The 25,007-nt window shown below is 51.0% G+C and overlaps 2 long non-coding RNA genes across 4 annotated transcripts; both read left to right on the forward strand.

Moving 5' to 3' along the window:
- The first annotated feature begins 588 nt into the window (after nucleotides 1–588).
- On the forward strand, nucleotides 589–4,301 carry LOC148049996 (uncharacterized). Its single transcript, XR_015701801.1, has 3 exons — nucleotides 589–801; nucleotides 3,047–3,146; nucleotides 3,677–4,301. It is a non-coding gene; the product is annotated as an uncharacterized LOC148049996 (long non-coding RNA).
- A 12,921-nt stretch (nucleotides 4,302–17,222) lies between these two features.
- Nucleotides 17,223–20,848, forward strand: LOC148049997 (uncharacterized). Of its 3 annotated transcripts, none has more exons than XR_015701798.1 (3): nucleotides 17,223–17,344; nucleotides 19,574–19,673; nucleotides 20,205–20,848. It is a non-coding gene; the product is annotated as an uncharacterized LOC148049997 (long non-coding RNA). The 3 variants fall into 3 exon arrangements; XR_015701800.1 differs by having other exon boundaries at nucleotides 20,208–20,848; XR_015701799.1 differs by lacking the exon at nucleotides 17,223–17,344 and adding an exon at nucleotides 18,654–18,714.
- Nucleotides 20,849–25,007: the final 4,159 nt, after the last annotated feature.

Genomic DNA, 25,007 nt, shown 5'->3' on the forward strand with positions numbered 1-25,007 from the left:
GGGCGGGGCTTTGCCGCGGGTGGGCGGAGCTTGCCGTGTGAGGGCGGAGCTTAACCGGCGCATGCGCGCTGTCTTGGGGCGGAGTTTTGCCGTGGGGGCGGAGCTTTGATGTGAAAGGCGGAGCTTTGCCGCGCATGCGCGCTGCCTCGGGGGCGGAGCTTTGCCGCGGGGGGGGGGCGGAGCCTTGCCAGGTGAGGGCGGAGCTTTGCCGGGTGAGGGCGGAGCTTGACCAGCGCATGCGCGATGCGTCGGGGGCGGAGCCTTGCCGCGGGGGGGCGGAGCTTTGCCGGGTGAGGGCGGAGCTTTGCCGGGTGAGGGCGGAGCTTGACCAGGGCATGCGCGATGCGTCGGGGGCGGAGCCTTGCCGCGGGGGGCGCGAGCTGTGCCGTGGGAGGGCGGAGGTTTGCTGTGAAGGGCGGAGCTTTGTCTGCGCATGCGCGCTGTCTCAGGGGCGGAGCTTTGCTGCGGGGGGCGGAGCTTTGCCGTGGGAGGGCGGAGGTTTGCTGTGAAGGGCGGAGCTTTGTCTGCGCATGCGCGCTGTCTCAGGGGCGGAGCTTTGCTGCGGGGGGCGGAGCTTTGCCATGGGAGGGTGGAGCTTTGCCGAGGGGGCGGAGCTTCACCGGCGCATGCGTGCTGTGTGCAGGGCAGAGCTTGGCTGCAGAGGGCGGGGTTTTCCGCTGGGAGGGCGGAGCTTCGCCAGCGCCTGCGAGGTGCATCGGGGGCGGGCATCGCGCCGTGGGTGGAGCTTCCCCCCGCGGAGGGGCCAGCGGGAGCCCGGCTGCGGCTGCAGGCAGGGAGGAGGTGAGCGGGGAAAGTCCCGAGAAGGGCGGCGGTGCCTGGGGGGGGAGCGGCCGGGCCGGCGGGAGGCACGGAGCGGGGAGGGTGCGGTGCCGTGTGGGAGCCGGGCGGGTGGGGCTTCCCGGGGCCGGGCGGCGGGGGGGCGCCGCGCCGCTCCGGGGCCGGGCGGCGGGGGGCGCCGCGCCGAGCTGAGCCGCGCTGGTTCGATGCTGGGCGGGCGCCGCGCCGGTGCGGGCCGGGCGGCGGGGCAGCGCCGAGCCGCGCCGGGGCCGGGCGGCGGGGCAGCGCCGAGCCGCGCCGGGGCCGGGCGGCGGGAGAGCGTCGCGCCGAGCCGAGCCGCGCCGCTCCGGGGCCGGGCGGCGGGCGCCGCGCCGAGCCGCGCCGCTCCGGGGCGGGGCGGCGGGGGGGCGCCGCGCCGAGCCGCGCCGCTCCGGGGCCGGGCGGCGGGGGGCGCCGCGCCGAGCCGCGCCGCTCCGGGGCCGGGCGGCGGGGGGGCGCCGCGCCGAGCCGCGCCGCTCCGGGGCCGGGCGGCGGGGGGCGCCGCGCCGAGCCGCGCCGCTCCGGGGCGGGGGCTGCCGCGCCGAGCCGCGCCGCTCCGGGGCCGGGCGGGCGCCGAGCCGCGCCGGTCCGGGGCCGGGCGGCGGGGGGCGCCGCGCCGCGTCGGCGCCGGGCGGGGGCGGGCAGCCGGAGGTGTTGGCGGGGGCTGCCCGGAGCCGCGCTGGGGGCTCGGCGGGGCTTCCACGTGCGGCGGCGGCGGGGGGAACGGTGTCCCCGCAGGGTCCCAAAGCACGGAGGGTTGCGTCTCGCGGCATCCGGGGCTTTTGGTCGGTCACGTTGGTTCCCCGGGGCATGCCGGGAGGTGTAGTTTCTAGGGCCGTGGCTGCCGGGCAAACCGCTTCCTTTTTTGCCTCCTCCTTTCCCTTGCCTGCGGGGGAGCGGCGGGCCGGCGGGAGGCACGGAGCGGGGAGGGTTCGGTGCCGTGTGGGAGCCGGGCGGGCGGGGCGCGTCGGGTCGGGGCCGGTGGCGAGGTGAGCCCGGAGTTGGGCGGGCGCCGCGCCGGTGCGGGGCGGGGGGCGCCGAGCCGCGCCGCTCCGCTCCGGGGCCGGGCGGCGGGGGGGAGCCGCGCTGGGGGCTCGGCGGGGCTTCCACGTGCGGCGGTGGCGCGGTGAACGGTGTCCCCGCAGGATCCCAAAGCACGGAGGGCTGCGTCCCCTGGCATCCGGGGCTTTTGGTCGGCCACGTTGGTTCCCCGGGGCATGCCGGGAGGTGTAGTTTCTAGGGCCGTGGCTGCCGGACAAACCGCTTCCTTTTTTGCCTCCTCCTTTCCCAGCGTCACCTTCTGCGTCCCGGGAAGAAAATCCCGCGTGGGTGATTCCGCTCGGCGCTCAGGTAATCGCGTGTCTGGGGCTGCGGGAGCGGGGAGAAACCCTTGCCGGGTCAAGGACGCTCCAGGGGCGCCACATCAAAGCCAGAGGAAAGGCAAAGCCGCTGCCCGTGCAGAAAAGCCGATGACAAATTGCAGCTGAGAGAGCGCGCCGCGTTCCTGCAGTGCTCCCTTGGCAGTTTCGGCTGTTTGCCTTCCGGGCAAAAGAACAGACTTTCCTCTAGGAGAAATGAAGAGCTGCCTGTTCCCTTCTTTAGGGTCCGGTGTTTCTCTTCTGGTCGGTCGTGCTACTTTGATGGGCGAGCTGGAAATAGCCTGTTGTTTTGATACGCAGAACTAAATTGTTAGTAACATGCGGTGTCAGTAGAGTTCATTTTGGAGCACCTAGGTGCCAGTGGAAACGTCAGGAATGAAACGCGATGGAAACCGATCTTTAAACTTTAGTTTTCCTTGGTTTTTCTTTGCCATCAGAGCGTCGATGGCACGGTGGCCTGTGGCTCGGTGCACGTTCTGTTCCGTGGAGCCTTCGGTCTAGGACTTTGAAGTAACAAAGTTTGTCCTTCCAGAAAAGGGCTAGTCGCTCCTAGGATTGAGGTGTGGGCTTGGAGAGTCTCTTAAGCACGTGCCTAGAATTAAAGCCGAATTTCACTTCGTGTTGCTGCTGTTTGTCTTCACTTTCATTCCTTTCGCCACGGCTCCATCGTGAGCGGGAGCTCTGAATCATCCCTTTTTTTCAGTCTCGCACACGTTTTTTTACCCAAGGAGGTGCTACGTTTAGAAGTTAAGGAGTTTTCTCACAAACGCGTCGGTCGATGCAATTGCGTTGTGATTGTTAAAACCCCCAAAATAACACCGGTCTTACAGATCTGGCCTATTTCTTCTGAACACGGATTCGTCGCGTGCAAATCGGGATACAGATCGTCTGCGCTTCCTGCTCTGTGGAGGACACTGTGCTGAGACAGGGGTGAGCTCCCAAAGGAAAAAAAATACAAGGTCATGGGGTTTTTTTGTTTGTATTTGGGGGCGGGGGGTGGATTTAAAAGAAAAAAAAGAAAAAAAAAGAGTGGAATGTTGACTGGTGGCAGCCTGCAGAGCTCTTTTGCTGCCCGGCCTCTCCTTTTCCTCTCTTGAAGTCCTCTTTCGTGGCTGTAATTGTCGTTTGGAGAAGTTCGGAAGAGCAGTTCAGGGACTTGCCTGGGCCCGTGTGCTAGTAATACCAGGAAGGGAAACGCTTGAACGGATAGCAAAGAAGTTGGCTCCAAGTAGAGGTTCTGAAGGAAGAACAACGATAACAGGAAGCAAATAGCAAGTTACCAAAAAATGGGCGCGTGTCAAACGCCTCCGAGTTTTATTGCCGAATGTTGTTTGGCACTATGTTCCAAACGGCTATTTTTTCCTTTGCTCGGCTGTAGCCTTCGCAAGACTTCACAAAACCGGGCAGCTTGGGACTCCTCCCCAGCTTTATGCTACAGGTTTTTTTTCCTCTCTCAGCAGAGTGTCAGCTGCCGCCGTTTCACCGTGGTCGCCCTTTCTTCTGCCGTGAAAGCGCAAGACGGACGGAAAGGCTGCGTAGCGGTCTGCGAGTACAAGGTACGTCCGCGATGCGTGTCCGCGTTTTTCCTAAGGCGCTTGTAGCATGGACTTCAAAGTTAACGTCAAGAATGCGCCAGCTCTCCTTCCTTCTGTAGTTTTTCTAGGAACTATTTTAACGCAGATCCTAAAAGGAAAAGAAGGTCTGCGCTGGAGCGTGTTCTGCCTGTGCAAAGCCGACTTCCCTCCGTTTATTTTGCCTTCCTGAAAGCGCAATCTTCTGTTTCTGTGCGCTTACTAGGAAATGATATCGGGAAAATAGTTGCGTCCTAAAAGAGGAAAGACGCCGTTTGTAAGAGTTCAGGCGTTCAGAAGAAACAGGCTTTGTTTTCGTCATAGAAGCTGTGTGCTTTTTTCAGTCAATAAGTTTTGAAAATATCTTAGAGTAGTCCTTGAAAAGCTTACTGAGATACTAGCGTCCGTACTAAAAGCGATCCAGGTCCAAGGAGAGACGTGGACAAAAGAGGAGGAATCGGCCTCGAAAATTCGTGTGTGTGATTAAAAACGTTCAAAACTGTAAATACGGGTGTGAGGCATTGCAGTAGAGAAAAATCTCTCGCCTTTATATATATATATATATATATATATATATAAATAAATAATATTCATATGTATATATACAGAATTCATATATATATATATAAAAAGAAGGATTTCCAAATACAAACCTATATCTGCTGTATTATATAAATGATTCAAAAATAATTTTCTGTCTTTTTCCGTTTTTTCCGTCTCCGTTTTAGTTCACCGAGGCGGGCTTTTAAATCACTTCCTGATGTCCTGTTTTTTAATTTTCCCAATTATTTCTTGTCTTTCCTTAGTGCCCTTGCTTTTTAAAATTTTGTTTCTGCATCTCTGTTTTAGTGCACTGTCCCTAATGCTGATTGCTTTTTAAGTTTTCTTTCTATGCCTCCTTTTATTCCGTTCACTGTCTTTATTTTGAATGATTTCTTGTCTTTCCTTAGCACTGTCGCTTTTAAAAATTTCTGTCTATGTCTGCATTGTAGTTCAATGTTGCTACTTTGTACTGCTTTCCTCTCTTAATCCTTTGGCTTTTAAAATTTCTACTTGCATCTTGTTTGCTGTCATTGATTTTTAATTATTCTTTCTTGTTTTTCCTTAGTGCCATCACTTTTTAAATCTTCTTTTCCATCTCCATTTTAGTTCACCAATGGGATTTTAAAATTTTTTCCTTATTTCCTTAATCACCATTGCTTTTAAAAGTTTGTCTGTTTTTATACCATTTCCTGTCTTTATTTTGATGTATTTATCTTTAATTATTTTTTTGTCTTTCCTTAGTGCCCTACCTTTTAAAATTTTCTTTCCACAGCTCTCTCTTAGTTTGTTTTCTTTTTCTTTTAGTTTTCTTTCTATGCCTACTTTTGTCCTGTTCACTGTCTTTATTATTTAATGATTTCTTGTCTTTCCTTAGTGCCTTTGCTTTTTAAAATGTCTATTTATGTCTGTGTTGTAGTTAGCTGTCACTATTTTTTAGTGCTTTCCTTTCTTAATCTTAATATTTGGGTTTTCCTTTTTTCCTTTCTTAATCTTGATCATTGGTTTTTAAAATTTTCTACTTTTATCTCCTTTGCTGTCATGAGATGTTAATTATTTTTTCTTGTTTTTCATTACTGCCATTGCTTTTACAATTTTTTAATCCTACATCTCTCTTTTAGTTCACAGTTTCGATTAATTTTTTCCTTATTTTCCTTATAGTTTGCCATCGCCGTTTTTTCATTTGCTCAATATGGCTTTAATCTCCATTGCTTTTAAATTTTCTGTCTCCTTTTATCCCCTTTGCTGTCTTTATTGTGCTCTAGTTAATTATTTCTTGTCTTTCCTTAGGGCCCTCCCGTTTTAAATTTTCTTGCTCTGCCTTTAGTTGGCTGTCCCTAGTTTTTAGTTCCCTCCCCTTCTCTTCCCTAATGCTCATGGCTTTGCAAATTTTCTTTCTCTGCCCACTTTTCTCCTGTTCACCATCTGTAGTTTTGAATGATTTCTTGTATTTCCTTAGTGCATTTTTTTTTTTTTTTTATTTCTGCATTGTAGTTCACTGCTGCTATTTTTTAGTTCTTTCCTTTCGCCGTCCTTTGGCTTTTAAAATGTTCTACTTTTATCCCGTTTGCTGCTGTTAGTTTTTGATTGTCCTTTCTTGTCTTTCCTTAGTGCTATCGCTTTTTAGATTTTCTTTCATCATCTCCATTGTAGTTCAGTGATGCTATTTTTGAATGTTATCCTTATTTCCTTAATCACAGTTTCTTTTAAAGTTTTCTGTCTCCTTTTGTTCCAGTAGCTGTCATTATTTCCCTGTATTTATGTTTCAATTATTTCTTGTCTTTCCATAGTGCCCTCACTTTTTAAATTTTCCTTCTCCATCTCTTTAAGTTCACTGCCACTATTTTTTAATTTTTCCATTTATTTCTCTAATCCCCGTTACTTTTTAAAATTTTCTTTTATGCCGTTCCCAGTCTTTATTATGCTGTTCTTTTAATTACTTCTTGCCTTTCTTTAATTCCTTTGCTTTTTAGATGTTCTATTTTAATCTGTTCTAGCCTGCTGTCTCTATGTTTTAATTTTTCCCTTATCGCCCCCTTTGAAAATGTTCTTTCTATGCTTACTTTTCTTACTTTTGATGCCTTTATTTTTTAATTATTTCTTTTCTTTCTACATCTCGGTTTTAGTTCAGTCCCTATTTTTAAATTTTTCCATTTTATTTCCCTAATCCCCCTTGCTTTTCAGATTTTTCTACTTTTACCTCGTTCACTGTCTTTATGTTGCTGTCTTGTCTTTTAATAATTTCTTGTCTTTGGTTAGTGCCCTTGCTTTTTAGAGTTTCTTTCTGCATTTATTTTAGTTCACTGTCCCTATTTCCTAATTTTTCCCTTTGTTTCCCTAATTCCCCTCTGCTTATTAAATCTTCTTTCTATGCCTACTTTTATTACCTTTGAATTTTTTTAATAATTTCTTGTCTTAGTGCCGTCACTTTAAAAATTTTATTTTTACATCTCTGTTTTAGTTTGCTCTCCTTATCTCATAATTTTCCCTTGATTTCCCTAATCCCTGTCGCTTTTAAAATTGTCTACGTTTATTCCCTTTGCAGTCTTTATTTTGCTGTCTTTTCTTTTCATAATTTCTTGTCTGTCCTTAGTGCCCTCGCTTTTTCCATGTTCTTTCTCCATCTCTGAGTTTGCTGTCCCTATTTTTCAATTTTTCCCCTTTATTCCCCTAGCTCCCCTCTGCTTATTAAATGTTCTTTCTATGCCCACTTTTATTCCCTTTGCTGTTGTTTAAAAAATTATTTCTTTTTCTTTCATTCGTGCCGTTGCTTTTTAAATTTTCTTTCCACATCTGTTTTAGTTCGCTGTCCCTATCTTTTAATTTTTCCCTTTATTTCCCTCATACCCATCACTTTTAAAACGTTCTTTCCCTGTCTACATTTTTCCCTTCGATGTCTTTATTTTTAATTATTTCCTTAGTGCCTTTGATTTTCAATTTTCTTCCTATGTCCCCGTTTCAGTTCAGTGCCCCTACTTTTAAATTTTTTCCTCTATTTCCCTAAACTCTGTTGCTTTAAAAATTTTCTACCTTTATTCCGTTCACTGTCATTATTTTTTAATTATTTCTCATCTTTCCTTAGCGCGGTCGCTTTTTACAATTTCTGTCTCTCTGCATTTGTTTGGTTCGCTGTTGCTATTTCTTTAATTCTTTCCTGTCTTAGTACCTCGGCTTTAAAATTTTTGTTTCTATGTCTACTTTTATCTCGTTTGCTGCCTCTGTGTTTAATTTTCTTTCTGTTTGTCCTCTACCCAGTTGCTTTTGAAATTTTCTTTCTACATCTACTTTGATCAAGCTCCCTATCCTTACTTTTTAATAGTTTTCGGTCTGTTGTGTACCCCGTTGCTTTTAAAATTTACTTTGTATGCGTCTCTCTCTTTGTCCCCCTTTCTTTATTTGGTAGTTTTTTCTTGTCTTTCCTAAGAGACGTGGCTTTTATTTTTCCGATGTCTAATTTTATCCCATCCAATGCGCTTATTTGTTAATGCTTTCCTGTCTGTCCTCCAGCCTGTGCTTCACTTCATCTCTTTTCTTCGTATGTCTCTCTTTAGATTGCCATCTCTATTTTTTTCATTTTCCCCTCTCTTTATCCCTCGGCTTTTAAAATTTTGTTTCCATATGTAATCTGGTTTGCTGTCCCTGTTTTTAGTTCTTTGCTGACTGTGCTGTACCTCTTGGCATTTTCAAGTTTCCTTCTAGGTCTACTTTTATCAAGGTCCCTATCCCTGTTTTTTAATTCTTTCCTGTCCCATCCTTTTTGAATTTTTCTCTCTCTCATCTTTTACGCAGTTTGCTCTCCCTGTTTTTAATTTTGTCTGGTTTTCCTTACCCTGTCGCTTTTAAAATTTTCTTTTTATGTCTCCATTTATCTAGTTCCCTTTCCCTTATTCTTAATGCTTTCCTGTCACGTACCATGTTGCTTTTAACGTCTTATTTCTATCTCTCCATTTATCTAGTTCCCTGTCCCATTTTTCTTTCCTGTGTTTCCTGTAGTCCATTGGTTTTTATTTTCCCTTTCAAATCTCCCTCTACGTAGCTCCCTTTAACAATTTTTTACATGTCCTGCCTCTCTGTCCTGTTCCCTTTCTATTTCTCGCTCTGTCTTACATTCTCTAATTTTTAATTCTTGCCTATGTTTGTTGCTTTTTAATTTCTATTTCTGTGACTGCCTCTATCCAACTTCCTGTCACTTTTTTTTAATTCTTTTTGCTTTTTCCCCCTTTTGTACTTCCCTCGATCCGCCCCGCCCCGCCGCTGCCTGCGTGTCTCTTATTCTCTCTGTCCCTCTCTGCTGTTCCTGTTGTCCCGCTCGGTCCCTTCTGTCTCTCTCCCCTGCCCCCTGTTGCTCCCTGTTCCTGTGGGATCTCCCCATCCTCCTCCTCGCTGCACTCCATTTCTCTCTCTCTCAACACCCTTGTGCGGTTCCCCGTCCCTCTCTTGTTCCCAGTATCCCGTTTTCTGGCTCCCTGTCCTACCCCTCTTCTCTACCTCCCTCCATCCTTCCTTCTGCTTTCCTCGTCCCTCTTTTCCCTCTGTCCCGCTGCCTTTGGGCACCGAGCCTCGTAACCAGCTCGTTGCTGGGATTTCTGATGGGCGTGAAGGAACAAACATTTGCTGCCTCCTTTGTGACCCCAGATGTGTTTCCAGCCCCTGGCCTCTGGGTGAGCGGCTGCGGTTGGGTCCAGGGGACGCAGTGATGTGCTGTGGGGCTGGGGTGATGGCCTCAGTTCCTGATGGGTTCCAGCTAGGGCAGCCCAGGTGGGACCCATGAAGCGAAGATGGGGCTGGGCCAAGTAGCTGGCACAGTGCTGCGGTTTGGATTGAGGATGAGAACAATGTTGGTAACGCACTGACGTTTTGTTTGTCGCTAAGTAGCGCTTACACCGCTCAAGGACCTTTCAGCTTCCCGTGCTCTGCCCGGTGCGCCAGAAGCTGGGAGGCGCCACAGCCAGCTCAGCTGACCCGCGCCGGCCGAAGCGCTGTTCCCTCCCGTGTGACGTCACGCTCGGTAGGGAAACGGGGGGTCGTTGGCCAGGAGTCAGCGATCGCTGCTCGGGGACGTGCTTGGCATCGGTCGGCGAGTGGTGAGCACCTGTAGAGTGAATCGCTTGCTTTGTATACTGTTATTGGTTTATTATTATTACTACTAGTACTATTACTACTATTCTGTTGTCTTTTCCTTCAATTGTTAAACTGTTCTTCCTTTAACCCACGAGTGTTCTGACTTCCACCCTTCCAATTTTCTCCCCCGTAGCGGCTGTGTGGTGCTTAGCTGCTGGCTGGGGTTAAACCACGACAAAAGCTTCTGTCTACTTGTATTCCGTTTGCCGTTTCCCTTTTTTAATTCTTCCTTGTCTCTATTAGTACCTTTGCTTCTTCAATTGTCTTCCTACGTCTCTCTTTTAGTTCACTGTCCCCGGTTTTCATTTTTTTCTCTTTGTTGCCCTAATTCCCGTCATTATTGAAGTTTTTTGCTTTTATCCCGTTCCCTGTCTTTAGTTTTCAAGGAGTTGTTCTCTTTCCTTAGGGTCCTCCCTTTTAACAGCCTCGGAGGGGGCGTAGCTTCCCGCTGAGGAGCGGCTGGAGGAGGCGAGGTGGTTGTCAGCCGGGTCGTCATTTAATAGTAAAGTATGAAATGGCATGTTGGTTAATCATTTCCCGTTTGGTTCTGTGGGAGCTGTGCTGGCTGCCTTGAGAATCGGCCGAGAAGTTGAGGTGAGCTGGGTGGTAGAGGGGAGGCACACGGGGCTGGCTATTTCACCCGAGCGCCACGGGAACTTTGTGTCTCCTGGCATCCTAGGCGCACCGAGCGACAGCCGCAGCATCTTTCTTGAGAACAGGCGTGGAGCAGGGGAGCAGAGCGGTGCGGTGCTTTTGAGGAGGAGGGTGTCGCAGAAGCGGTTGGCAGTAACCAGACCGATGCTGAATACCAGCACTGTGTTTTAGTTTGTTAGTGTGCTGTGGGTTTTTGGGTTGGGAGGTTTTGGGGTTTTTTGTTTTTTGTTTTTCGGTTTTTTTTTTTAGATAATGAAGAGGAACTGAGCGAGTGCAGGAATGTTCTAGTTAGGTGTGTGGTGGTTTTCTTTTTTTCTTTTTTGAGGGTGGATTCAGATCCCTGGCCCTCTGAAAGCTCAGTTGCGGGGTGAGGGCTGAGGAGGTATCAAGGATAGGAATTGCAGGGAGGGGTTATAAAGTTGGTGTCGGGGAGAGGCCTGTCCAGGAGCAGTCTCCTTTGGGAAGGGAAAAGGACCGGGTTACTGTTCTTAGCACGCTGCTGACGTTGGCTGGGCAGGGCGGTTCCATCCTGTGTCTGTGCGTTCTGCTTTTGCGTAGTCTGTCTTCTGTGTCTCGTACCCTGGCTTTCTCGGGTCTTGATGTTTCCGTAGCTCTTGGTGATCATGGGGCCCCTCGGTAAGCCTCCCGAGGGTCTCGAACGCGTCGCCTCATCGGCATGGCGTTTCTTGAGCCCTGCTTATCTTGCCGTCGTAGCTTAAAGCGCGGACGTGTCCGGGAAGCGTCGCGTTACAGATGTTTCTGAGGGATCGTCTGTTGTGTGCTTTTTCAGTCAGTAAGTTTTGAAAATATCTTAGAGTAGTACTTGAAAAGCTTACTGAGATACTAGCGTCCGTACTAAAAGCGATCCAGGTCCAAGGAGAGACGTGGACAAAAGAGGAGGAATCGGCGTCGCTTTCCCGAGAAGCATTGCCAGCCTTGTAAGTAGCGACAGCGAGTCCTGACGTGGTTTTGGTGAGTTACTGCTTCGGCAGCGTCCTTTTTCCTTAACCTACAGCGTGTGGTTTCTTACTTCAGTTGGAAAGAGATTTTCCAGAATGGAAGTCTTTCTCATTCAAAGAAGTTGTGTTTTATGAACTCCCCATCAGAGTGGGGATCTTCAGAGATGATGCGCTTGGCAGTAGAAGTCAGCAGCAGCGAGACTTTCCGCTCTCTTAAAAAAAAAAAAAAAGAAAAAAAAAAAAAAAAAAGAAAGAAAAGTCCATTTGCTTCCAAAGAGCCGAGCACAGCACGTCTTCCGGAAGTCGATGGCATCGCTGGTTCTCAGGTGCAACAGCCGAGATGTCATCAACACGCGTTCCTCTGCGTGCTTCGGTGCAGCCAAAAGCGTTAGCAAATCTGCCGGTCCTTTTTGGTAGCCTTAGGCATTGCAGCCCCGGGGATTGGATTCCGCCCGCAAAGTAAAACCGTATGGGGGATCTCTTCTCTCACTGATTTTTCTACCCTAGATGTCACTTTAGGAAGAAAAAAAAAGTTAAAATTGTCTATACAAACTGCCTTGCATTGTTTCACCTGCAGCTGCCAACTAGCTGTGGCGTTGTTTCAACTTTAACTGCCAACTAGCTGTGGCGTACAATTGCTTAGGTGTATTTGAGCCGTTAGGTATTTGTTCTAAACGTTGACCAGGAGAGGCAACTGAACGTTACGGGTTTTCCCCCCCCCCCCCCGCTCGTTTGACGGAGTGCTCTGAAGTACTTTTCTTTCTGTCTGGCTTTCAAGGGTGCGTTTCCCTGGCAGTTCAGTAGCATCTCTCTCGGGCAGCGCGGCTGGCCAGATGTCGCTCCTAATGACGTAAGGCGCAAAAAACCCCTGGTCAAATGATAACTGCGTATCTTGGAGACAGATAATCTGCTGGTATCGATTCACAGCTGTGCAAGTTAAATTAACGCAAAAGGACAATCCAGCCCTTCTCCAGTAGAAGTATTTTTATTGGATGTCTATAAGCACACGCACAGCTTTTTTAGTAGGAAGCGAATTGCTGCGATTTGTCCTCTGGTTTTCCTTTTACCCTCGAAAGCGTTACGCTTCGCTTCCAGCTTTATCGACCGAGCCAGCAAGATGCGCAGGAGCGCGAGGGCCGTAGCTGTTGCGGCGGATCTGTAAGCGTAGATTCTGATTGCGGTACGCCCTTGTCCTGCAGCCTCGCAGGGTTGTCTCCCTGCAGCCGTGCCGTAAGGAAGGGGTGAGACGTTTTCCAACGCCGGCAAGAGCGCGTACTTTTACGCGCAGAACGTGTTTGGAATCGTACCGGTTAGTCTTCATGCTGATTGGAAGCGTTCAGGTCGCTCTAGCTTTTAAAGGACGTCTTGTGTTTTGAGCTGACCTGCTTACCTCGAATCCTCCTTGAGCTCAACTGCTCTCCTCTCCCTTGCTCTGACTGAATTCCTCTACTCGCTGCTGTGCTATTTTTTTCACATGCGGAAATATCGCTTGGGATTTTTGTTTTTCAGGTGTCTCGTTGCAGGCGTCTCGTGATGCTCGCTAGGTCCCCCCCGGCCCAGGTTGGCCTGCCGGTCGTGAAGCGTCCCGAGGGTAAGGGGCCGGCCCCGTGCCTGGAGGCTCCTGGCTCTGTCTCCGGCGGGTGCCCCGCGGGTGCGTCAGCGAGGGCTGTCTGGTGGGGAGAGTGCCGGGCCAAGAGGGAGCGGGGAGGTTCGCTGCCCCGGGGAGCCCGTCCCAGCGCGGGAACGGAGGGGGAGCACGGCAGAGCCGAGCCTGAGCGAGAGGTGCGTCACCGTCCCCTGGCAGGCTCCCCCCGCGGCGTGGGGCAGCCGCCGGCTTGCGGGACAGGGGCTGGGGGGGGCTGCAACCGTTTGGGGGGGCTGCCCCCATTTTATTTCTCTGGCGGAGCTCCCCTTTTCGGGGGGCGCCTACATATGTAAACGGCATTATTAAAGTAGCGAGCTGCCGGTCGGGGCTGTGTTCCTTGTTTTGTGCCTTTTTTGGGGGGTGATGAAAAAGTGTTGGAGGGGCCTGGGGGGTGATGATGTCATTTGGGGCACCCCAACGTCCCTGGGGGCGGGGGGTGTGATGATGAAACAGAGGAGCAGGTGAGTGGGGGATGAAGGTGTCACGGGGAGGTTTCCCCCCAGAGAAAACTCGTCTGTGTGTGTGTGTGTGATTAAAAATGTTAAAAACTGGAAATACGTGTGCGAGGCATTGCAGTAGAGGAAAATCTCTCGCCTTTATATATATATATATATATATTGAAAAATAATATTCATTTCTCTCTATATATATAGAGAAAAGGATTTCAAAATACAAACCTGTACCTGCTATGTTATAGAAATTATTAAAAAATCTAAATGGAGATAGATAGGGTTTTAAAATAAAAAAGAACTTGTCTATATGTGAAGAAATAAAGGAGTTTAAAACGCAAAAAGAGATGATGTAGATGAAGGAATTGAAAACAGAAGAAAGTCTGGATAGGTAGAGGTATCTACGCTTACCGTGTGTCACCGAGTAAGCCAAAGTAGGTCGTCTGTGTAATGGAAGTAAAGGTTCTATGGAAGTGTAAACAGATAACTAAGTCTAAATAGACAGAATTGTAAGTAGATACCGAAGTCTAAGATACCAAAGTGTCAAAATATCCAAGTCCAAGAGCAAAATATCCAAGAGCAACACGGTTTGGGGCTCCCAGGAAAGCCGAATCCGCCTGGATTTGTGCAGCTGGAAAGCAAGCGCGCGCGCACACACCCACACCACACCACCCCCCCCCCCATTTTAACGCAGAAAACCAAAAATGACCCATTGTTATGATGTGGAAAAGCGCCGGAAAACCCCAGAACTGAATAGTTTTGAAAAGCAGAAACCCCCAAGTTTTGTATGATGTAAAAGAAAAAACAAAAAAGAACAACAACAAAAAAACAAGCCAACAAACCAAAAAACCCAAACGCAAAACCCGCACCAATTTGGGCCAAATTTGGGGTGAACCGCTGGCAGTTTGAGGGGCATTGCTGGGGATTATCTGGCGTGGATTCCTTCTCCGGAGCGGACTATCCGTTGCGGCTTATCCCAGGTGAGTTATCTGCTGTGGATTATGCCGGGCGGACCCCCTGGTGCAGGTCATCCCCACCCGTGTCCCCCCGTGCACCTTTCTACCCACACACAGCCGCTGTCCGTCCGTGTCCGTCTCCTGCCCCCCGTCCTCCTCTGCCTGTCTCTGCGCCCTCCCAAGTGCTCTCCACCCAAACGTCCCCCCACACAAGGTTTTTCCCCCCGTGCGGGTTTTTTTTTTTCCCCGTGACGTGCCCCCCGCGTCCCCTGCCCTCCGGTCTCGTGCCCCCGCTCCCCTGCTCCCCCCTCCCATAGCTCCTTTGCTTCTGGACCCCCAGCTCCGCACGGGACACGGGCAGCCTGGGGAGCTTTGCCCCGAGCCATTCCTTTCCCCTCTGGGCAGCAGCGGTTCTGCCGCTGCTACAGGCAGGCGCTTTCTGGACGGGCGAGGGGCTGGGACGACCGGAGGCTGCTGCACGCTCCAGTCCGACTGAGACGCTGTTCCCGGGGGACCTGGCGCAGGGAAAGGCGAGGGACTCTCCGCGCTGCCGGCGACTCTTCAGAAGGGAACCGCGCTCTGGTTTTAGCGGCAGAAGGTGTCGGTCAGGCAGCCGCGTAGCACCGTGCTGAGCGATGTGGCAGGCGCCTGGCTTGGTGGAGTCCAGGCGTGTTTCTCGCCTCGCAGTCTCGATGCCCAACCAAGCAGGGGGTTCAGGTTCCCAAAGCCTTTGGGCGTGGGAGCAAGATGACAGCTAGGTGTCTAGCAGCACAGGATTTCAGCCGTGTTGCTTGCTGCAAATGGCTTGCAGGCCAGGAGATGTGGAGAGGGGTCTGAAATGAAGAAAGGGAGCGTGGAAGCGATTGTTTTAAGGCGGCAAATGAAGCAGCCGAAGGAGGCGAGCGGCTCAGCTGCCCCCTCGGCGGACCGGCCCCTCCAGCCTCCCGAGTCTCGCGCGCTGCAGGCGGCCAAGCGCGGGTGCCGCGCGTGCTGGCGGGAGCGGCAGGGAGCGCGGAGCTGCGCTGCCGTCCAGAGCAGCGAGGGAACTGGCAGGGCTCTACGGCCGTCTGGTGCGGCCAGCTGAGGGGCCGCCGTGCCCCTTTGCTTTCCCTGTTTCACGTCTCGTTCCTTTGCACGCCGCAGGGCAGGGCGGTAAGTAACATGGCGCAGCGTCTTGTTTAAGCGGCAAGCCCTGCGCGGGAAGCCCGGTGCGTGTGCAGGATGAGCAGAGGGCGGGCACCGCAGCAGAGCCCGAGGGGCGCCAGCGTATCGCTCGCTCGCAGATCGCGCGCTTGCCCGTGGTCTGCTCGCATGCACCGCTTCCTGATAATCGTAGGTAGCTGCCCCTCTGACGCAAAGCAGCTTTCAGTGCCTTGAGGATGCCATCGGTGTCGCTTTTATTTTCTTTTTTTTTTCTTTTTTTTTTTTTACTAAAATCTCTCCAGGGTCTGTTGACTCGCTGGTGTCACTCTCCCACCCCTGATGCCACATGCAGATGAATCCAGCACTCCCGGGGGCTTACTCTGGGGGCAAAAAAGCCGAGGCGAGGCAAAGGTATTGACCCAGGTTCCCTGTGCTGCGTCCCCCGGCTGGGTGCTGGGGTGGGGGGCGCGGAGAGAAAGGGCCAGCAGCCGCTGCAAGCTGTCAAGTGCAGAGGACTGAAATGCTCGAGCCGCTTGGGTGCTTTTTGGTGGCGAGGCGGTGGCTGTGGCTGCGTGGGCTGTGAGCGGGAGCAGGGGCAGAGAAGGACGAGGCTTGTGACACCCCCCGCCCCCCCGTAAGGCGGCGGCGGCGGCGGCGGCGGCGGCTGCGGGCGGCCCCAGGCGGGCCGGGGGGCGAGTCCTTTCTCCCCGCGGGGCGCGGTCGGAGCGCCGGGCTTGGTGTGGTGCTGCCGCCTGGCGGCCAAAAGCGGGTACTGCAGGGCGGGAGCCGCGCAGGGGCGGTGGCGTCCCCGTGGTCGCCGGTGCCGGTGGCCGGTAACGGGCATGCGACAGCGCGGTGGCCGCGGGGTGCTGCCGCCGCAGCCGTTGCTGCCTCCCGGTAAGGAAGCGCCGCTCTCGCCGCACGGGAGGCGCTTGCCGCTGCTAGCACTGCCGCGTCCGCCTCCGCTGCAGCCCCGCCCCGCGGCGTCCGCCTCCGCTGCAGCCCCGCCCCGCCGAATGCCCCGGTCCTGGTGTGGAGCGGCCCCGCCCCTAGCGCCGGGCCCCGCCCCTGGATGCCCCCGGGCAGGGGAAGGGCACCACCCCTAGCGACAGGCCCCGCCCCTGGAGACCACGCCTGCGCACTGTGTTGGGGTGGAGCTTAGCCGCGGGGGGCGGAGCCTAGCGGTGGTAAGGCGGAGCTTTGCCGTGCGAGGGCGGAGCTTCACTGGCGCATGCGTGCTGTCTCGGGGGCGGAGCCTTGCCGAGGGGGGGCGGCGCTTTGCTCTGAAGGGCGGGGCTTTGCCGCGGGTGGGCGGAGCTTGCCGTGTGAGGGCGGAGCTTAACCGGCGCATGCGCGCTGTCTTGGGGCGGAGTTTTGCCGTGGGGGCGGAGCTTTGATGTGAAAGGCGGAGCTTTGCCGCGCATGCGCGCTGCCTCGGGGGCGGAGCTTTGACGCGGGGGGCGGAGCCTTGCCAGGTGAGGGCGGAGCTTTGCCGGGTGAGGGCGGAGCTTGACCAGCGCATGCGCGATGCGTCGGGGGCGGAGCCTTGCCGCGGGGGGGGGGCGGAGCTTTGCCGGGTGAGGGCGGAGCTTTGCCGGGTGAGGGCGGAGCTTGACCAGGGCATGCGCGATGCGTCGGGGGCGGAGCCTTGCCGCGGGGGGGCGGAGCTTTGCCGTGGGAGGGCGGAGGTTTGCTGTGAAGGGCGGAGCTTTGTCTGCGCATGCGCGCTGTCTCAGGGGCGGAGCTTTGCTGCGGGGGGCGGAGCTTTGCCGTGGGAGGGCGGAGGTTTGCTGTGAAGGGCGGAGCTTTGTCTGCGCATGCGCGCTGTCTCAGGGGCGGAGCTTTGCTGCGGGGGGGGCGGAGCTTTGCCATGGGAGGGTGGAGCTTTGCCGAGGGGGCAGAGCTTCACCGGCGCATGCGTGCTGTGTGCAGGGCAGAGCTTGGCTGCAGAGGGCGGGGTTTTCCGCTGGGAGGGCGGAGCTTCGCCAGCGCCTGCGAGGTGCATCGGGGGCGGGCATCGCGCCGTGGGTGGAGCTTCCCCCCGCGGAGGGGCCAGCGGGAGCCCGGCTGCGGCTGCAGGCAGGGAGGAGGTGAGCGGGGAAAGTCCCGAGAAGGGCGGCGGTGCCTGGGGCGGGGAGCGGCCGGGCCGGCGGGAGGCACGGAGCGGGGAGGGTGCGGTGCCGTGTGGGAGCCGGGCGGGTGGGGCTTCCCGGGGCCGGGCGGCGGGGGGGCGCCGCGCCGCTCCGGGGCCGGGCGGCGGGGGGCGCCGCGCCGAGCTGAGCCGCGCTGGTTCGATGCTGGGCGGGCGCCGCGCCGGTGCGGGCCGGGCGGCGGGGCAGCGCCGAGCCGCGCCGGGGCCGGGCGGCGGGGCAGCGCCGAGCCGCGCCGGGGCCGGGCGGCGGGGAGCGCCGCGCCGCTCCGGGGCCGGGCGGCGGGGGAGCGCCGCGCCGAGCGGCGCCGCTCCGGGGCCGGGCGGCGGGGGGGCGCCGCGCCGAGCCGCGCCGCTCCGGGGCCGGGCGGCGGGGGGGGCGCCGCGCCGAGCCGCGCCGCTCCGGGGCCGGGCGGCGGGGGGGGGCGCCGCACCGAGCCGCGCCGCTCCGGGGCCGGGCGGCGGGGGGGCGCCGCGCCGAGCCGCGCCGCTCCGGGGCCGGGCGGGGGGGGGCGCCGCGCCGAGCCGCGCCGCTCCGGGGCGGGGGGGTGCCGCGCCGAGCCGCGCCGCTCCGGGGCCGGGCGGCGGCGGGCAGCCGGAGGTGTTGGCGGGGGCTGCCCGGAGCCGCGCTGGGGGCTCGGCGGGGCTTCCACGTGCGGCGGCGGCGGGGGGAACGGTGTCCCCGCAGGGTCCCAAAGCACGGAGGGTTGCGTCTCGCGGCATCCGGGGCTTTTGGTCGGTCACGTTGGTTCCCCGGGGCATGCCGGGAGGTGTAGTTTCTAGGGCCGTGGCTGCCGGGCAAACCGCTTCCTTTTTTGCCTCCTCCTTTCCCTTGCCTGCGGGGGAGCGGCGGGCCGGCGGGAGGCACGGAGCGGGGAGGGTTCGGTGCCGTGTGGGAGCCGGGCGGGCGGGGCTTCCCGGAGCCGGGCGAGGGGGGCCGCGTCGGGCCGGGGCGGGTGGCGAGGTGAGCCCGGAGTTGGGCGGGCCCCCCCGCCGAGCCGCGCCGCGCCGCTCCGCTCCGGGGCCGGGCGGCGGGGGGGAGCCGCGCTGGGGGCTCGGCGGGGCTTCCACGTGCGGCGGTGGCGCGGTGAACGGTGTCCCCGCAGGATCCCAAAGCACGGAGGGCTGCGTCCCCTGGCATCCGGGGCTTTTGGTCGGCCACGTTGGTTCCCCGGGGCATGCCGGGAGGTGTAGTTTCTAGGGCCGTGGCTGCCGGACAAACCGCTTCCTTTTTTGCCTCCTCCTTTCCCAGCGTCACCTTCTGCGTCCCGGGAAGAAAATCCCGCGTGGGTGATTCCGCTCGGCGCTCAGGTAATCGCGTGTCTGGGGCTGCGGGAGCGGGGAGAAACCCTTGCCGGGTCAAGGACGCTCCAGGGGCGCCACATCAAAGCCAGAGGAAAGGCAAAGCCGCTGCCCGTGCAGAAAAGCCGATGACAAATTGCAGCTGAGAGAGCGCGCCGCGTTCCTGCAGTGCTCCCTTGGCAGTTTCGGCTGTTTGCCTTCCGGGCAAAAGAACAGACTTTCCTCTAGGAGAAATGAAGAGCTGCCTGTTCCCTTCTTTAGGGTCCGGTGTTTCTCTTCTGGTCGGTCGTGCTACTTTGATGGGCGAGCTGGAACTAGCCTGTTGTTTTGATACGCAGAACTAAATTGTTAGTAACATGCGGTGTCAGTAGAGTTCATTTTGGAGCACCTAGGTGCCAGTGGAAACGTAAGGAATGAAACGCGATGGAAACCGTTCTTTAAACTTTAGTTTTCCTTGGTTTTTCTTTGCCATCAGAGCGTCGATGGCACGGTGGCCTGTGGCTCGGTGCACGTTCTGTTCCGTGGAGCCTTCGGTCTAGGACTTTGAAGTAACAAAGTTTGTCCTTCCAGAAAAGGGCTAGTCGCTCCTAGGATTGAGGTGTGGGCTTGGAGAGTCTCTTAAGCACGTGCTCAGAATTAAAGCCGAATTTCACTTCGTGTTGCTGCTGTTTGTCTTCACTTTCATTCCTGCCCGCACGGCTCCATTGTAAGCGGGAGCTCTGAATCATCCCTTTTTTTCAATCTCGCTCACGTTTTTTTACCCAAGGAGGTGCTACGTTTAGAAGTTAAGGAGTTTTCTCACAAACGCGTCGGTCGATGCAATTGCGTTGTGATTGTTAAAACCCCCAAAATAACACCGGTCTTACAGATCTGGCCTATTTCTTCTGAACACGGGTTCGTCGCGTGCAAATCGGGATACAGATCGTCTGCGCTTCCTGCTCTGTGGAGGACACTGTGCTGAGACAGGGGTGAGCTCCCAAAGGAAAAAAAATACAAGGTCATGGGGTTTTTTTGTTTGTATTTGGGGGCGGGGGGGGGGGTGGATTTAAAAGAAAAAAAAGAAAAAAAAAGAGTGGAATGTTGACTGGTGGCAGCCTGCAGAGCTCTTTTGCTGCCCGGCCTCTCCTTTTCCTCTCTTGAAGTCCTCTTTCGTGGCTGTAATTGTCGTTTGGAGAAGTTCGGAAGAGCAGTTCAGGGACTTGCCTGGGCCCGTGTGCTAGTAATACCAGGAAGGGAAACGCTTGAACGGATAGCAAAGAAGTTGGCTCCAAGTAGAGGTTCTGAAGGAAGAACAACGATAACAGGAAGCAAATAGCAAGTTACCAAAAAATGGGCGCGTGTCAAACGCCTCCGAGTTTTATTGCCGAGTGTTGTTTGGCACTATGTTCCAAACGGCTATTTTTTCCTTTGCTCGGCTGTAGCCTTCGCAAGACTTCACAAAACCGGGCAGCGTGGGACTCCTCCCCAGCTTTATGCTACAGGTTTTTTTCCTCTCTCAGCAGAGTGTCAGCTGCCGCCGTTTCACCGTGGTCGCCCTTTCTTCTGCCGTGAAAGCGCAAGACGGACGGAAAGGCAGCGTAGCGGTCTGCGAGTACAAGGTACGTCCGCGATGCGTGTCCGCGTTTTTCCTAAGGCGCTTGTAGCATGGACTTCAAAGTTAACGTCAAGAATGCGCCAGCTCTCCTTCCTTCTGTAGTTTTTCTAGGAACTATTTTAACGCAGATCCTAAAAGGAAAAGAAGGTCTGCGCTGGAGCGTGTTCTGCCTGTGCAAAGCCGACTTCCCTCCGTTTATTTTGCCTTCCTGAAAGCGCAATCTTCTGTTTCTGTGCGCTTACTAGGAAATGATATCGGGAAAATAGTTGCGTCCTAAAAGAGGAAAGACGCCGTTTGTAAGAGTTCAGGCGTTCAGAAGAAACAGGCTTTGTTTTCGTCATAGAAGCTGTGTGCTTTTTCAGTCAATAAGTTTTGAAAATATCTTAGAGTAGTCCTTGAAAAGCTTACTGAGATACTAGCGTCCGTACTAAAAGCGATCCAGGTCCAAGGAGAGACGTGGACAAAAGAGGAGGAATCGGCCTCGAAAATTCGTGTGTGTGATTAAAAACGTTCAAAACTGTAAATACGGGTGTGAGGCATTGCAGTAGAGAAAAATCTCTCGCCTTTATATATATATATATATATATATATATATATAAAAATAATATTCATATGTATATATACAGAATTCATATATATATATAAAAAGAAGGATTTCCAAATACAAACCTATATCTGCTGTATTATATAAATGATTCAAAAATAATTTTCTGTCTTTTTCCGTTTTTTCCGTCTCCGTTTTAGTTCACCGAGGCGGGCTTTTAAATCACTTCCTGATGTTCTTAATCGCCGCTTCCTTTAAGCACTCTCCTGTCTCCTGTTGCCCCCTTTCCTTAGGGCCCTCGTTTTTTGAATTTTTCTTCTCCGTCCCTTTAGTTCGCTGTCCTGTTTTTTAATTTTCCCAATTATTTCTTGTCTTTCCTTAGTGCCCTTGCTTTTTAAAATTTTGTTTCTGCATCTCTGTTTTAGTGCACTGTCCCTAATGCTGATTGCTTTTTAAGTTTTCTTTCTATGCCTCCTTTTATTCCGTTCACTGTCTTTATTTTGAATGATTTCTTGTCTTTCCTTAGCACTGTCGCTTTTAAAAATTTCTGTCTATGTCTGCATTGTAGTTCAATGTTGCTACTTTGTACTGCTTTCCTCTCTTAATCCTTTGCCTTTTAAAATTTCTACTTGCATCTTGTTTGCTGTCATTGATTTTTAATTATTCTTTCTTGTTTTTCCTTAGTGCCATCACTTTTTAAATCTTCTTTTCCATCTCCATTTTAGTTCACCAATGGGATTTTAAAATTTTTTCCTTATTTCCTTAATCACCATTGCTTTTAAAAGTTTGTCTGTTTTTATACCATTTCCTGTCTTTATTTTGATGTATTTATCTTTAATTATTTTTTTGTCTTTCCTTAGTGCCCTACCTTTTAAAATTTTCTTTCCACAGCTCTCTCTTAGTTTGTTTTCTTTTTCTTTTAGTTTTCTTTCTATGCCTACTTTTGTCCTGTTCACTGTCTTTATTATTTAATGATTTCTTGTCTTTCCTTAGTGCCTTTGCTTTTTAAAATGTCTATTTATGTCTGTGTTGTAGTTAGCTGTCACTATTTTTTAGTGCTTTCCTTTCTTAATCTTAATATTTGGGTTTTCCTTTTTTCCTTTCTTAATCTTGATCATTGGTTTTTAAAATTTTCTACTTTTATCTCCTTTGCTGTCATGAGATGTTAATTATTTTTTCTTGTTTTTCATTACTGCCATTGCTTTTACAATTTTTTAATCCTACATCTCTCTTTTAGTTCACAGTTTCGATTAATTTTTTTCCTTATTTTCCTTATAGTTTGCCATCGCCGTTTTTTCATTTGCTCAATATGGCTTTAATCTCCATTGCTTTTAAATTTTCTGTCTCCTTTTATCCCCTTTGCTGTCTTTATTGTGCTCTAGTTAATTATTTCTTGTCTTTCCTTAGGGCCCTCCCGTTTTAAATTTTCTTGCTCTGCCTTTAGTTGGCTGTCCCTAGTTTTTAGTTCCCTCCCCTTCTCTTCCCTAATGCTCATGGCTTTGCAAATTTTCTTTCTCTGCCCACTTTTCTCCTGTTCACCATCTGTAGTTTTGAATGATTTCTTGTATTTCCTTAGTGCGTTTTTTTTTTTTATTTCTGCATTGTAGTTCACTGCTGCTATTTTTTAGTTCTTTCCTTTCGCCGTCCTTTGGCTTTTAAAATGTTCTACTTTTATCCCGTTTGCTGCTGTTAGTTTTTGATTGTCCTTTCTTGTCTTTCCTTAGTGCTATCGCTTTTTAGATTTTCTTTCATCATCTCCATTGTAGTTCAGTGATGCTATTTTTGAATGTTATCCTTATTTCCTTAATCACAGTTTCTTTTAAAGTTTTCTGTCTCCTTTTGTTCCAGTAGCTGTCATTATTTCCCTGTATTTATGTTTCAATTATTTCTTGTGTTTCCATAGTGCCCTCACTTTTTAAATTTTCCTTCTCCATCTCTTTAAGTTCACTGCCACTATTTTTTAATTTTTCCATTTATTTCTCTAATCCCCGTTACTTTTTAAAATTTTCTTTTATGCCGTTCCCAGTCTTTATTATGCTGTTCTTTTAATTACTTCTTGCCTTTCTTTAATTCCTTTGCTTTTTAGATGTTCTATTTTAATCTGTTCTAGCCTGCTGTCTCTATGTTTTAATTTTTCCCTTATCGCCCCCTTTGAAAATGTTCTTTCTATGCTTACTTTTCTTACTTTTGATGCCTTTATTTTTTAATTATTTCTTTTCTTTCTACATCTCGGTTTTAGTTCAGTCCCTATTTTTAAATTTTTCTATTTTATTTCCCTAATCCCCCTTGCTTTTCAGATTTTTCTACTTTTACCTCGTTCACTGTCTTTATGTTGCTGTCTTGTCTTTTAATAATTTCTTGTCTTTGGTTAGTGCCCTTGCTTTTTAGAGTTTCTTTCTGCATTTATTTTAGTTCACTGTCCCTATTTCCTAATTTTTCCCTTTGTTTCCCTAATTCCCCTCTGCTTATTAAATCTTCTTTCTATGCCTACTTTTATTACCTTTGAATTTTTTTAATAATTTCTTGTCTTAGTGCCGTCACTTTAAAGATTTTATTTTTACATCTCTGTTTTAGTTTGCTCTCCTTATCTCATAATTTTTCCTTGATTTCCCTAATCCCTGTCGCTTTTAAAATTGTCTACGTTTATTCCCTTTGCAGTCTTTATTTTGCTGTCTTTTCTTTTCATAATTTCTTGTCTGTCCTTAGTGCCCTCGCTTTTTCCATGTTCTTTCTCCATCTCTGAGTTTGCTGTCCCTATTTTTCAATTTTTCCCCTTTATTCCCCTAGCTCCCCTCTGCTTATTAAATGTTCTTTCTATGCCCACTTTTATTCCCTTTGCTGTTGTTTAAAAAATTATTTCTTTTTCTTTCATTCGTGCCGTTGCTTTTTAAATTTTCTTTCCACATCTGTTTTAGTTCGCTGTCCCTATCTTTTAATTTTTCCCTTTATTTCCCTCATACCCATCACTTTTAAAACGTTCTTTCCCTGTCTACATTTTTCCCTTCGATGTCTTTATTTTTAATTATTTCCTTAGTGCCTTTGATTTTCAATTTTCTTCCTATGTCCCCGTTTCAGTTCAGTGCCCCTACTTTTAAATTTTTTCCTCTATTTCCCTAAACTCTGTTGCTTTAAAAATTTTCTACCTTTATTCCGTTCACTGTCATTATTTTTTAATTATTTCTCATCTTTCCTTAGCGCGGTCGCTTTTTACAATTTCTGTCTCTCTGCATTTGTTTGGTTCGCTGTTGCTATTTCTTTAATTCTTTCCTGTCTTAGTACCTCGGCTTTAAAATTTTTGTTTCTATGTCTACTTTTATCTCGTTTGCTGCCTCTGTGTTTAATTTTCTTTCTGTTTGTCCTCTACCCAGTTGCTTTTGAAATTTTCTTTCTACATCTACTTTGATCAAGCTCCCTATCCTTACTTTTTAATAGTTTTCGGTCTGTTGTGTACCCCGTTGCTTTTAAAATTTACTTTGTATGCGTCTCTCTCTTTGTCCCCCTTTCTTTATTTGGTAGTTTTTTCTTGTCTTTCCTAAGAGACGTGGCTTTTATTTTTCCGATGTCTAATTTTATCCCATCCAATGCGCTTATTTGTTAATGCTTTCCTGTCTGTCCTCCAGCCTGTGCTTCACTTCATCTCTTTTCTTCGTATGTCTCTCTTTAGATTGCCATCTCTATTTTTTTCATTTTCCCCTCTCTTTATCCCTCGGCTTTTAAAATTTTGTTTCCATATGTAATCTGGTTTGCTGTCCCTGTTTTTAGTTCTTTGCTGACTGTGCTGTACCTCTTGGCATTTTCAAGTTTCCTTCTAGGTCTACTTTTATCAAGGTCCCTATCCCTGTTTTTTAATTCTTTCCTGTCCCATCCTTTTTGAATTTTTCTCTCTCTCATCTTTTACGCAGTTTGCTCTCCCTGTTTTTAATTTTGTCTGGTTTTCCTTACCCTGTCGCTTTTAAAATTTTCTTTTTATGTCTCCATTTATCTAGTTCCCTTTCCCTTATTCTTAATGCTTTCCTGTCACGTACCATGTTGCTTTTAACGTCTTATTTCTATCTCTCCATTTATCTAGTTCCCTGTCCCATTTTTCTTTCCTGTGTTTCCTGTAGTCCATTGGTTTTTATTTTCCCTTTCAAATCTCCCTCTACGTAGCTCCCTTTAACAATT

Source organism: Nipponia nippon, unplaced genomic scaffold (assembly GCF_047370975.1).
Source record: "Nipponia nippon isolate SJK-2023a ecotype South Korea unplaced genomic scaffold, ASM4737097v1 scaffold_99, whole genome shotgun sequence".
Lineage (NCBI taxonomy): Eukaryota > Metazoa > Chordata > Aves > Pelecaniformes > Threskiornithidae > Nipponia > Nipponia nippon.